General features: G+C 32.9%; 1 protein-coding gene across 1 annotated transcript in view; it reads right to left on the bottom strand.

Moving 5' to 3' along the window:
* The window catches only part of LOC137643964 (uncharacterized), a 33,305-nt gene extending 21,434 nt beyond the window's left edge, over nucleotides 1-11,871 (bottom strand). The window contains exon 1 of the mRNA XM_068376788.1: nucleotides 11,741-11,871. The gene's annotated coding sequence lies outside the window, so the exon portion shown is untranslated. The remainder of the gene's footprint in view (nucleotides 1-11,740) is intronic.
* Nucleotides 11,872-12,500: the final 629 nt, after the last annotated feature.

Here is a 12,500-nt window from a genome sequence, read left to right as displayed (position 1 = left end):
GATATCTAAATGCCCAACAAAAATTGATTTAAAAAGTGAAATTTTCTCTCTCTCTCTCTCTCTCTCTCTCTCTCTCTCTCTCTCTCATATATGTATATATATATATATATGTTTGTATATATACAGCATATATATATATAATTATATATATATATATATATATATATATATGAAACAGTATAAACACCGGAGTTTGATATAATAGATATAACCAACATATCTTGAGTTGTGAAATTTCTTCTTAAGTACGCTGATTATCTTATACAACTTCCACGCTAGAAAGTTTCAGGTCCTAAACTTTCTCCACCCGGCAGCTAAGTGTTGTGCAATGCTGGTATGGAAGGATGGGTGTTCCTGACCAGTTCAGAGAAAAGGAGAAATCTAATGGACGCTTTGTCCTGAATAACCCTAAGTCCTAATATGCTGCCATTGAACTAGAGAAAGTGGGGGTGCGAACAGAATGGGCATTTGCATTAGTTGTCCAAAACAGGAACATTTTGTCTCTTATGTAGAGATTGCAAGCTATTACTGTATGGTGATGGGATGAGTCAGTCAGGTTTAGTCTCTTAATTCAAGTTAAATAATATTTATACTAGCAAGATTTACGTCTAATGAAACTTTGTGTTAGTTCGATAGTAAAATCAGTGTTACAGGGATTTCTTTGTTTTCTTTTTTATTTAAATATTAGTCCGCAAGTATTAGTTTTCCGCTTTAGGTAAGTAGGCCATCTGTTGGTTAGTAGATGGGTCGATATGATTACAGAATATGTTTGTACATCACAAGACAAGAGAGGTTCTACTATAAGAAACTAACCTCTTGCATCTCTTACACGATAAGGGAGTTGGCTACGAGAATAGGAAGGGTTATAGAAATAGCTTTCACGTCAGAATGATAGTGCAAACAGGTTCTTTGCTTAGAGATATTTTTGAAAAAGTGAATTGTTGATTGCAAATATAAATCGTCATAAAAACGAAAATATTCTTCTGAAAGTGTTATCACTTTTATTTTTATCTGCATCCTGAAGTATTAAGCGAGATTTATGGTGAAGTAGGAAACAAATGTTTTTGAAAAAGTTCAAGAAAGTCAATTACCGTAAAAGAGTATTCCTTTCAACCTTGCTGATTTCCTACTAGACCCAAGCCCCATGATGACTTTTCTGGGGTCAGTCAAAAACCGCAACCACACTGAACTCAAGGTCAGGTGAACCAAGGGTAAATGCCCTTACTGAGGTCAAGAAGCGTTATTGTGCCCAAGGGGTCATGTCATATCCTGGGAGTGAGGTTTGTTGCCTCACCTTTTCATCGTGTATTGTTCTCTTTTGCAATTTAATGTGACAGGTCATGGATTTGAAAAGATAAAAGTTAAGCTTGAAAAATTTCATGGTTGGTAAAATTTTCCTCATCCTATAGTTTATAGAACAACAGGTAAAATCTGTTTGGTGACTCGTTAAAAGTGGATATCTTTTCAAAATTCCTTGAATATAATGAAAATATTTTTTAGAAAATCTCTAAAATTCATGATTTAGAAAAAAAAGATTCTTAAAACTAATTTATTTCAGATTGTCTGCCTCTAAAATACTTTTCAAATGTGGCATAGATTTATCTACATAAGTTCCGGAAGTCGTAGCATGAATACTGAACCACACAATATATTGATAACATGTTAACAGGAAGTAAGAAAAACAATTCTCGCCATTGTCATAACCTGCCACTTCCTGGTTTTACCTGTATCAGGCGATTATTCCTTAGCAACCGTTTTCTTACTCTTTCTTTCTGTTTTCCTCCTCCCCTAAAAGTGTCTTGGAGATGTCTCCCGTAGGACGTCTGGGTCAATGGTATTTTGTTACTGAAGCCTAGATAATGTTTGCCTTGGTGTGTTTGTGGTACTAATTGCTCTTCTGATGAGTGTCTATGGTTTGTGGTTGTTTTTACTAGTCATAATTGTGGTCTCATTCATCATATTTTTTATATAATTATATCAAGTTTGTCATTCTTCTGTATTTTTGTTTTAGTGTTTACCTAAAGTATTTTTTTTCTGGTCTTAATTTAGGCCTTCGTCTTTCTGGTGTGGATTATGTGTGTGTGGCTCTAAATAGATTTCACTCATGCTTGGATGATGGGCGTTCCGTTTGGGGTTTATCCCTCTGAAGAGAGCGTAATTCATATGCAAATATACTAAATGGTGAAAGTTTTTTTTTTATTGATATCACTTATTGCTCGAACATAAAAAATGGGATGAAAGAAGATGGTAATGTGAACATTATTGATAATAGATAAGACTGAAGATAGAACAGTGCGTGAGACGGAAGTGATAGCTAATATGAAAAATATGCATAAAAGAAATAGTAACAAAAGCCTAATTGATTTACCGGTCACGATAATACATAAACACATGTGCTTCGTCAGGATGTTTTTAGACGTGATACGCGTTCGCCGAGTGTTTTCAAAGCAGATATCACGCACGCGCTAAGTAAACCCGGTAATGATGTTCGTGTTTGACGTTGTGATTTTTGGACGAAGGATTGGTCCAATTCGTGGTCCATGTTTATTCAATAAGATGGTTGATGATTAGTAGCTAAAACTAGCTAAATTATGGCCTTAGATTAGCATAGGTCTGTCTGTGGATTTAGCTCTGCTAGTTTTCAATCGCTAAGATAAGCAATAAATTGCATATTTAGCAAATTTCATGGTATTGACATAACAAAATTAATTAGAGATGGAAGTATAAAGTCAGTGTGAGATTTATGGTAAACTGTCAATTTAGATATCATGATTATTCATATATTCAATTGATATGACGGCCTAATCATCTACTTGTAAATTTGTTACTCAATTAAGATTTTAAAGTTTGATATTATGCTATCTCTGGTAAGACATGTATGAATCTTACGAAATCATCCAGTCAATCAGGGTAGAATCTATTTTAATTTGGTGATGTATTTGGGGGATCTGTTAGACATGGGATTTTAAAAACTTGTAGAATACAGGAACTATGTCGTTTTATTCAGCAAGGTAGGCCAAGTTATTTGTGATTTTTATGATCTGTGGTTAATTTTGATCTAACTTATTAAAGTGACTTCTATTTACAACTTATTTCTGAAAAAAAGATTTCTTTGATTTGTTTTAAACTGTCGTGTTGGAATAAAAGTCAACACCAGGCGTATTTACTTCACTCCTTATTGGGCCTTAGAATTTGACGGATAAAATTTTTTGCACTTGGTTTGGAATCCTAATATTTAGTGCATAATAGAATAGTCGCCGAGTAATTGGCAATTTCATTTTTTTTTTCAAATATGATTCAACATATAATTTGAATGAATAAACTTGGACTAGGTCTTAATGCTTAGCATGCTATGTATTGATGTTTGCTCTTATCGTTGCCCAAGGGTTTAGCTTGTTTTCTATATTCCAGTAATCTTCCCTTTTATAAAAGGAAAGTCTATCAGTTCTCCAAGCTCAGCGCCCATTCCTTTTATTTTACAAACATTGAAATCAGCTCTCTAAAAAGGACGTTTTAAATGCCTGCTTTGGTTGTATAAAATAAATGTAAAAGCATAAAACAACCTTCACTTTTTAATATTATTGTAAAAGTAAAAGGTCATGTATTTAACACATTTGTATGTAGCAGTAAAGTACATCTAATGTAGGTTTGAGTGTCCGATGTACAAACGTCTTATGTGCATGACTTTTTAAAAATAAGATTAGACGCGTGACCGTTATACAAGCCTGTGAAAGATGCAAGCGTGTGCAATGACTTTTTGTTCAGCTGTGTAATTATTTGCCTTGTAAACTGTGCCTGATGTGTTTTGGGGGGTTGAACATAAAAACGTTCATATCAGAAGTAACCCGAATGAAACTTTTAACAGATGGGCTTATTAGAGCATCTCTGATATTCAATAAAGAAAAAAAAGATAAAGAGAAACGAGAGCGGAAATGAAATTATTTACAACATATGAAAATATATGTATATTAACTCGAAATGGACTCTATCAATCGTTACACAGAAAGAAATGTTGTTTCTTAAAGAAAACTAGAATTTCCGTAGTTGCTTAATCTTACCTGCTATTAATTGTTATCAGACATGTATGCTTGCTTGATTGGTCATGCATATTCAAACTTCCCAATGAAGTTAATAGGTGTGTTAGATTTGAATTCCGGTAATTCTGACAAAAGATATATGAGAAAACGAGGAAATCATTAAACCATTTTAGTTTAGTAACGCAAGATCAGTTTTTTGCGTATACCTGAAGTTGAGAGGGTCTAGAAGTGTAGGTCATCCTTTCAAACTTTATACATTTCATAATTATACATTTCCGGAGGGTAACTTCTGAGGAGTGGGAATGATATAATTCTAATCATGTTTCAAGAGGAATTTTTATTAATGGTCGCTGTAATTAGAGCTTTGGTTCTTAATTTTACAATCGTTGTTCCATTTCGTCTCTTTTGAGTAGTATATAATAGGATCTTCCAAATAATATAATAATTTTTTCATATGATATTTGCATCAATTACTTCATGTTATAAAATGCAGAGGGTGCAAGTCCAATGAGATATAAAGCTGTGCGTAGATAATAGGGCCCTAGTAAAAAAGAAAAAAAAATATAAAGATTTTTCAACAGCTGCTTTCGTATCATGCTCCGCTTTAATGACTCGCTGTGCCTAACAGTTTTGAGCTTTTGAAAGTAATGGGTGTTAGATTTGTAGCAAAACTTACTTTTTTATATCATTTAAAAGTATCAGTAAATTCTCTACTACCGAAGGGTACGTATTTTTCAATTCTTCCTACAACCCAGTAAACAATGAATGAATGCCGTTTGCCTCAGATAATCTTTTCAATAATTCTTTGAAAGATATTTTTCATTTTAAATGTTAGCGATATCCATTTTTATTTTATTTTTCAAAATTTGATCAACCTTATAGTCTATTTGCACAATAATAGGGGTTATATTGTATTCCATTATTGGAAAATATTTTTGTGCTAGGTCATTTTTCAGTAGGATTATGTTAATGGGAATTATCAGCTGCTTCAAAAATTCTTATTTCAAAACGCAAAACCCAAGAAAAGTTTAAGATAGACAATTACAAGTCTGATGCCCTGCGGTTCTTGTGAATTTATGCTGGCTCATGATATTTATTTCATATTTTCTTTTATATTTTGTCTTGGATTTATTTGACATGATAACGTCGCTTTTGCTTTATCCTTGTGAAGGGGCTGTCATTAGGAATTATAAACATAAACACATATACATATGCATTACGTACATACACACAAATATATACATATATATATATACATATATATATATATATATATATATGTGTGTGTGTGTGTGTGTGTATATATATCTATACACACACACACACATACATATATATATATATATATATATATATAGATATATATATATTGCGAGTGTGAGCATATTTGGCAGTGTCTACAATGTATAATCTTTCCTTATATGTATGTGTGAACCAGTGGCATACATACACAAACACTCATACACATACACACACATATATATATACATATATATATATGTGTGTATGTATATGTGTATACATAATACATAGTCTCTGTACCGTTGTCTTCCACTGTCTTGGGGTAGAGTTCTCTCGCTTGAGGGTACTCTTGTTATTTTGAGGTTTTAATAGTTTATATATGAAAGATTCATTTTAATCTTGTTATTGTACTTAAACTTCTCTTTTAATTTATTTCCTTTACTCACTATGCTAATATTCCTGTTGGGGCTCATGGGCTTCCAACTAGGGTTGTAGCCTGGCAATTTATACACACACACACACATATATATATATATATATATATATATATATCTATATATATATTACCTAATTATGATTTAGGTACTATAGATTTATCTAGATATAGGTTGATTTAGCACCGGGATACAACTTATAAAAAACTAATCTCTGTTCTATTTATAAAAAAGAATATGTATTATAAGATAAAATTCTCATGCAATCTCTCCTAAGTTAGTGATTTATATCAAATTTATAGTAGGGTCACATAATTATAAATTACCGCAAGTGTTTTCTTTCTAAGAAATAAAATCGACTCTACTAACAAGTTCTAGTATCCCAATGCATACCAATTCGTAGGAGTCTTTGATACTTTAGAAAATGGAATCTTGGCGTCACTCGAAAGAAAACGGAAGGTTACTTCTCTCGGGCCAAGAAGAAGACAACCACATGGTTGTTCTAGCGTGCCTGGCCGGAAGATAACCTCAATATATTTCTCAGAGTAACGGTGCATCGTCTGGCTTCACCTATATTCCACTATTTGGGGTTAATAACACGATTGGGTGATCTACGTGACGGGTTGATTTGCTAAGATAGGCTATATGCCTGTTCCATTCACGCAATAAAGCCACAGCGGCGAATTTGCTGATTAATCAGTAAATTGGTTTGCAAAATGATGTATATGATTTGTTACGAGTAGCTTTTGTGCGCATTATTTGATTTTCGTTGTTTATTTTAAAATTTATCGTGCATTATATTCTTTCTGTTTTTTTAATTCAAGAAGAGAACAAGATGTCAATGGAAACGTCATTGATAAGTTAGGATAAGTGATCACCAAATTAGATATGAGAAAGAGAACAGAAACCGACCTGCTAATGAGAAAAACTGGAATACTTAGCAACATAGTTCGGTAGTCAAGAAATGAAACCCACTTGTGAGGGAGGTTGATGTTGTTATCTCCCGGGGATGCTAAACTCATCTCTTATGGAGGTTTGAAATAATGATATTTATGTGGGAATTAGATTATATTATTAATATTATTTTTATTATTATTGTCATTATTATTATCATCATCATTACCATGCCACATGAATATTTTGTACCTATTGAAAGATGGGCATTTTAGTTCTGATAGGAAGGACAACGATTTGAATTTATTCCTTTTATTCGAAATTTTTTTTTTTATTTGTGAGTTTAATATTCCCAATAACACGCACACACACACATACATACATACATACATATATATATATATATATATATATATATATATATATATATATGTGTGTGTGTGTGTGTGTGTATATATCGTTCCATATCGGGTTTTGCCTAAAACCACTTCTTTGGTAGTGTTTCAGTTTTTATTGTTTTCATTCTGTGAGAGGCTGGCCTTTTTAATATTAACCTGTAAACTGATTTTCTGAATGTAGCTATTGTTGTTGATGCTGTGCATTTCGAAGAAATCTGTCACCCGGTTATGACTGCTGATACAAGACTAGGAAATTTGATATATAAAGAGGGACTGAACTGGAAATTTCTGGATGTGTATTTTCACACAAAAACGCGTCCCTCAAGAATTCGTGGTGGGCGTGTTGGTGATGAGCCAAGAATTGTCTTGTTAGCTCAGAAGAAGTAGATGATGTAATTGGGTCAGTGGATGCCCTACATCTCACAGGGATAGAAAACAGCTAACCAACCAATCTTAAAATGATGACAGTCAGTCAGTCACACTTGCTTCTTCCGTTACCTGCTGCTGCCGATGGTGGTTTACGGTACGAATCACATTCCTCCCCCCCTCCCACCTTGAGGCACATTGCTGCCAGTCGTACAACCCGTAATGTGTTTGAGCACGGTGATCTAATTGGGAGCATCGTTAACGAGTGTTCCAAGACTATTGGTCTGTAATGGTTGGCTGGTCATCCAGGAGTTACATATGACATATGGCGCACTTTTAAAGAAGACAAAGCTACTGTAAAAATAAGTAAAGTGACCATACTCATTTAGCTGGAAATACCTGTGTACGCATTTCAAGGCCTGAATATTTTTGTAGCATTAAACGTTTCAAAGATATATGATTTTTAGTTTTGAGCTTACATTTTCTATATATTCCATAGAAATTGTATTAACAATTACTGAAGCACAGTTACATATGAATGACACATATTTAAGGTAATATATATAATTAAGTATGGTTCTTCACGCAAAGCTTCACTTTATTTAAAATGAAATCCCTGCTGCTTTGCTACTTATCTAACAAGACAAATGTGATCAAATTCTTGTTTGTATTTAATCTTTGAAAGTACGAGAAAATTACGTATTAACATACACACAATATATATATATATATATATATATATATACACACACACACACACACACATATATATATATATATATATATATGTATATATATATACAGTATATATATGCATGCATATTATAGCTATATATATATATATATATATATATATATTATCAAGTTCAGAAACCTTTCAGTGTTTGTAGTTTATAGGCATTTTACTTGCTACCTTTTGTTCCTGTTTATACATTTATTTCACGAATTAATGTCTCCATGTGCTCGTTTCTTGTATGGAAAAAAATAGCTCCGCATTCCTTACAAATGTTCTAATTTAATCTCTGGCTCATCTTAGCCCCACTTATATTCTTCCAATCCCAGTCCTTACTATACTGTACTTATCTACTTATCCCCCATCCCCCTTCTCCTGAGCTGATGCGCCCAACCGCGGATCACTTCCTTGGATGGTATTGAGGTCACCAGGGGACTGGCTGGCTTCGTGTTTCTTCTTTCTTCTCCTCCTTCACATCTGAGAACCTGCCACCCTCTCTCGTCTGTACAAGTATTTACTGCTCTCTCTCTCTCTCTCTCTCTCTCTCTCTCTCTCTCTCTCTCTCTCTCTCTGTTGGCATTAAAATGCATTCCAAACATTTGTAATTATGCTGTCTTTGAAAGGAAAATGGTTGGGATCATTCATAACGAGGAGACGGCTACCGTCCCGAAAGTCTATGCTTGAAGTGGACCGGCTAATTTATAGTTTTGACGTCGTTGAATACCTAAAAAGAGCAAGTGTGAACAAAGTACTTGAATTGGCACACTTGTCAACGTCAATGTTAAACTGTTTTATGTTCTTGCAGTGTTATACATGCTGATTTGAGAGAATTCGTGATTGCATTGCTACTTCTTAGTCCCTGATCACATGGCGTATTTTTTTTTTATTTCCAAGGATTCTTATGTATTATCATATTGTTATGATCTTGGAAATGTAGATGTCAACCAAGATTTGTCTAAAATTAATTTTTCTTCTGTATTAATTCTGCTTCGAAGTGTAAATTCTGTTTATTAATTTTATGAACGTTTTGAGAAGAACAGGGAAATTACTGAATGTATAGGTTAAGATGAAACAAATTTTCAATAGAGATTAACTGAGACGAGTTATATTAAATTGGTTTCATAAGTTAGATAAGTGATATTTATTGATAGAAATTCTGTGTTTGTCATCTACAACAGTTGCAGTTTATATCACTTGCTTGTTGCTATGGAAGATAAGTAAATGAAAACTGAGTAGTTGTTACCATCGTACCGCTATAAAAGGAAAAGCAGCTGAAATAACTATATGAGTCAAGATATCAAGCAATTCAACCATTTTTATGCCATTAGCGGAACCTGCCTTTCACGCAGACCAAATGAAAACGCGAGAGTGAGAGATGGAACAGAAAAGTTTCAGAGGAAAAGAAAACAGCATCTTCACTGACAAGGCATTATCGGAGGCAGGAGTACTCCATTAATCCTGATCGGAGACCTATTGACCAAAAGGATATGTGATAAGCGTTAAAGTTGTATTCATTCGTATCGTGTTAATCGTCACGTGACATTTTATTCATCACGTCCCCGGATATCATTCTGTACTCTTCATTCACAAAACAATTATATACTTCACTATACGCTAAATGTTCACCTCGTGAAATACTTCATAATACATTATGAGTCACACTTGACTCACAATCTTGACTTATCAATTCGTGTATTAGATTGTGTTATCCATATTTCAAACTTGGCATTTCATGTGCTGGACTTACGACCTAGCAGTTGACGGAGGCCAGTTCAGTGCTCAGTAGCGGTATATTTTTTCCAGCTAACGGAATGGCAACAGTTGTTGGCCCGGTCGACAGACGGCATTCACGACCCTCTCAAAAGAACAGTTTTGGGATTTCTTGATATTCTTGGAGATGCATATGTATGGGTGCGGGGATTCTTATTCAGTGATTTAGTGGGTAATACATACATACATATTTACACATGATACACACACACGCCATATATATATATATATATATATATATATATATATATATACACGTATATATTTAGTGGGTGATACATACATACTTACATTTTACATACATATACGATGCACACACACACACACACACACATATATATATATATATATATATATATATATATATATATATATATATATATATATATATATATATATGTGTGTATAATTGCGCACTCATATATAGAGGCAATGTGAAAATGCATATATACGTTTTTTACCTTTATATTCTATTTTCTAAACCTTTTTTGCATCTTAGCTTACTCTTGAGCTGGTGCCTAATATAAAAAATCAAGGGCTGTTTTGGTCAGTTTGTATTGAATTTTAAGAATTTGAACGACAATAATTGTTAAAATGTTCCCATGTATCTTTGGCAAAGCAACCAAAAACAATTGCTAATAAAAAAAGACCATTCGATGAGTTAATTTTGTACACCAGTCTCAGCTAATTTATTTCATATAATTTATACAATAATTATCTTAACGACGTTAGGATCTATTTTCATTCCAACTTCACATTAGAAAACTGGAGTAAAAATTTGTCAATTTATTGTTCATTCTTATCGAATGGGAAAAATGCAACAATAATCTCTGGATTTTATCTGAACGTAAAAGTCACCAAATTCCTAAAATTCTACAATTCCTTGCAGCCTTGTAAGTCTATATATTTTCTGTAAACTCGAGTCATAAATTTAGTTTACCCTTTTCGGATCCTAAATCTCAAACAAGTTATCGTGACCTTACTGTTTCTAGAACTTCAAAATATTGTCTCCTTTTTCATCAGGATACAAAGATAAAAATAAATAGGAAAGCTTCATAAACAGTCTCTAAATATATCTTATCTCTATCGCCCCTTTCCTGTTATCAGTTAATGAGTTTTACTGGAATGTCGAAGAGATCTTGAAAACAGGGAGCTCCACGGTTGGAGGGCAAAACTTATAAAGGTTTCAAGGAAATGATCTACATGGGTAATACTCGTTATTATAAACAGTATTGTACTATAACTATCTGACAAAGAATTGAAAGTTTAATGTGGATAACAGAGACGAGAAGAATTAATTTTTACAAATCTGCCTTTACGCTAAGATTTATTCAAGTAAAATTAAATTGATAACAATTCAGTAAATACAATATAAGTTTAATAACAATTTATTTAAAGAAAAGTAATTAATAGGCACTTGAAGCCTAACATTTTCACTATGCAGATCTGGTTTATGAAAGATGTTACGGAAATCAAAACGTTATAAAATCCAATACCGGCAGCCTGTGTTCCCAAGAATGAGTGGGATGAAAACAAAGTTTAAAAACTTTATATTGATATATCTACTCAATATTTGTAATTTTGATAAAAAGTCAGTAATAGAAGCAATATACTGTTTCTTCTTACTATAAACACTTTTCATGTGTCCAAAGTCATCACATTCCAGCAAGCATTTATGTAGGTCACTGAGCTCTGTCAGAAACAATACACTGGACCTCTCTTCAAATAATAATGAAGCTTAGAACACTCACAGAATCGGCTACAAATATGAAGCCACATTAAGGCTCATATATTTCCTTTACACAATAGACTCACACATATATAAAAAGACAATGGGACATTCTTAAAGTTGTGGTCACATCTTACCTTGTCTAGTGAGTTCCTACTGAAGTATAGAAAACGGAGTAATGGAAACGCGTGTATCTCTTGTGGAGGCTTCTTCCAGAATGAGTTCCAGGAGCGGGTGCAACTAATCTATACCTCAGAGGACGATAGCGTTCTGCTTGGCTTCGGCTGGTTCCCAATTTGTTTCGTCTGAACAACTGTTCTGGGAATGCAAGCTGTGTTTCTGATGATTTGATGTATTGACAGGATTTTTCCGCTCTGTTTTTTTTTCCGATGTTCCAAAGGCTATGGTGAGACACTTACTGTGGCACACATACACACACCACACACACACACACAAAACACACACACATATATATGTATATATATATATATACATATATACATATTTATATATATATATATATATATATATGAATATATACATACATACACACACACACACACACACACACACATATATATATATATATATATATATGAGTGTGTGTGTGTATATGTATTTATATATGACTGTTTATATGTATATATATATAAATATATATTTTTATACACACATACCCACGCACACACACACACACACATATATATATATATATATATATATATGTATATATATATGTATACTGTGTATACGTATACAATATATAACATGTATATATACCAGGTTTATATATAAACATACATATATTATATAGATATATTGTATATATATGTATATATATGTGTGTATACATATGTATATATAAATATACAGGTATATATACTTGCATATATATAT

Source organism: Palaemon carinicauda, chromosome 1, assembly GCF_036898095.1.
Source record: "Palaemon carinicauda isolate YSFRI2023 chromosome 1, ASM3689809v2, whole genome shotgun sequence".
In the NCBI taxonomy this organism is placed as follows: domain Eukaryota; kingdom Metazoa; phylum Arthropoda; class Malacostraca; order Decapoda; family Palaemonidae; genus Palaemon; species Palaemon carinicauda.
Note: the sequence above shows the minus strand (reverse complement) of the source record. Positions and strands in the feature narration are given on the sequence as shown.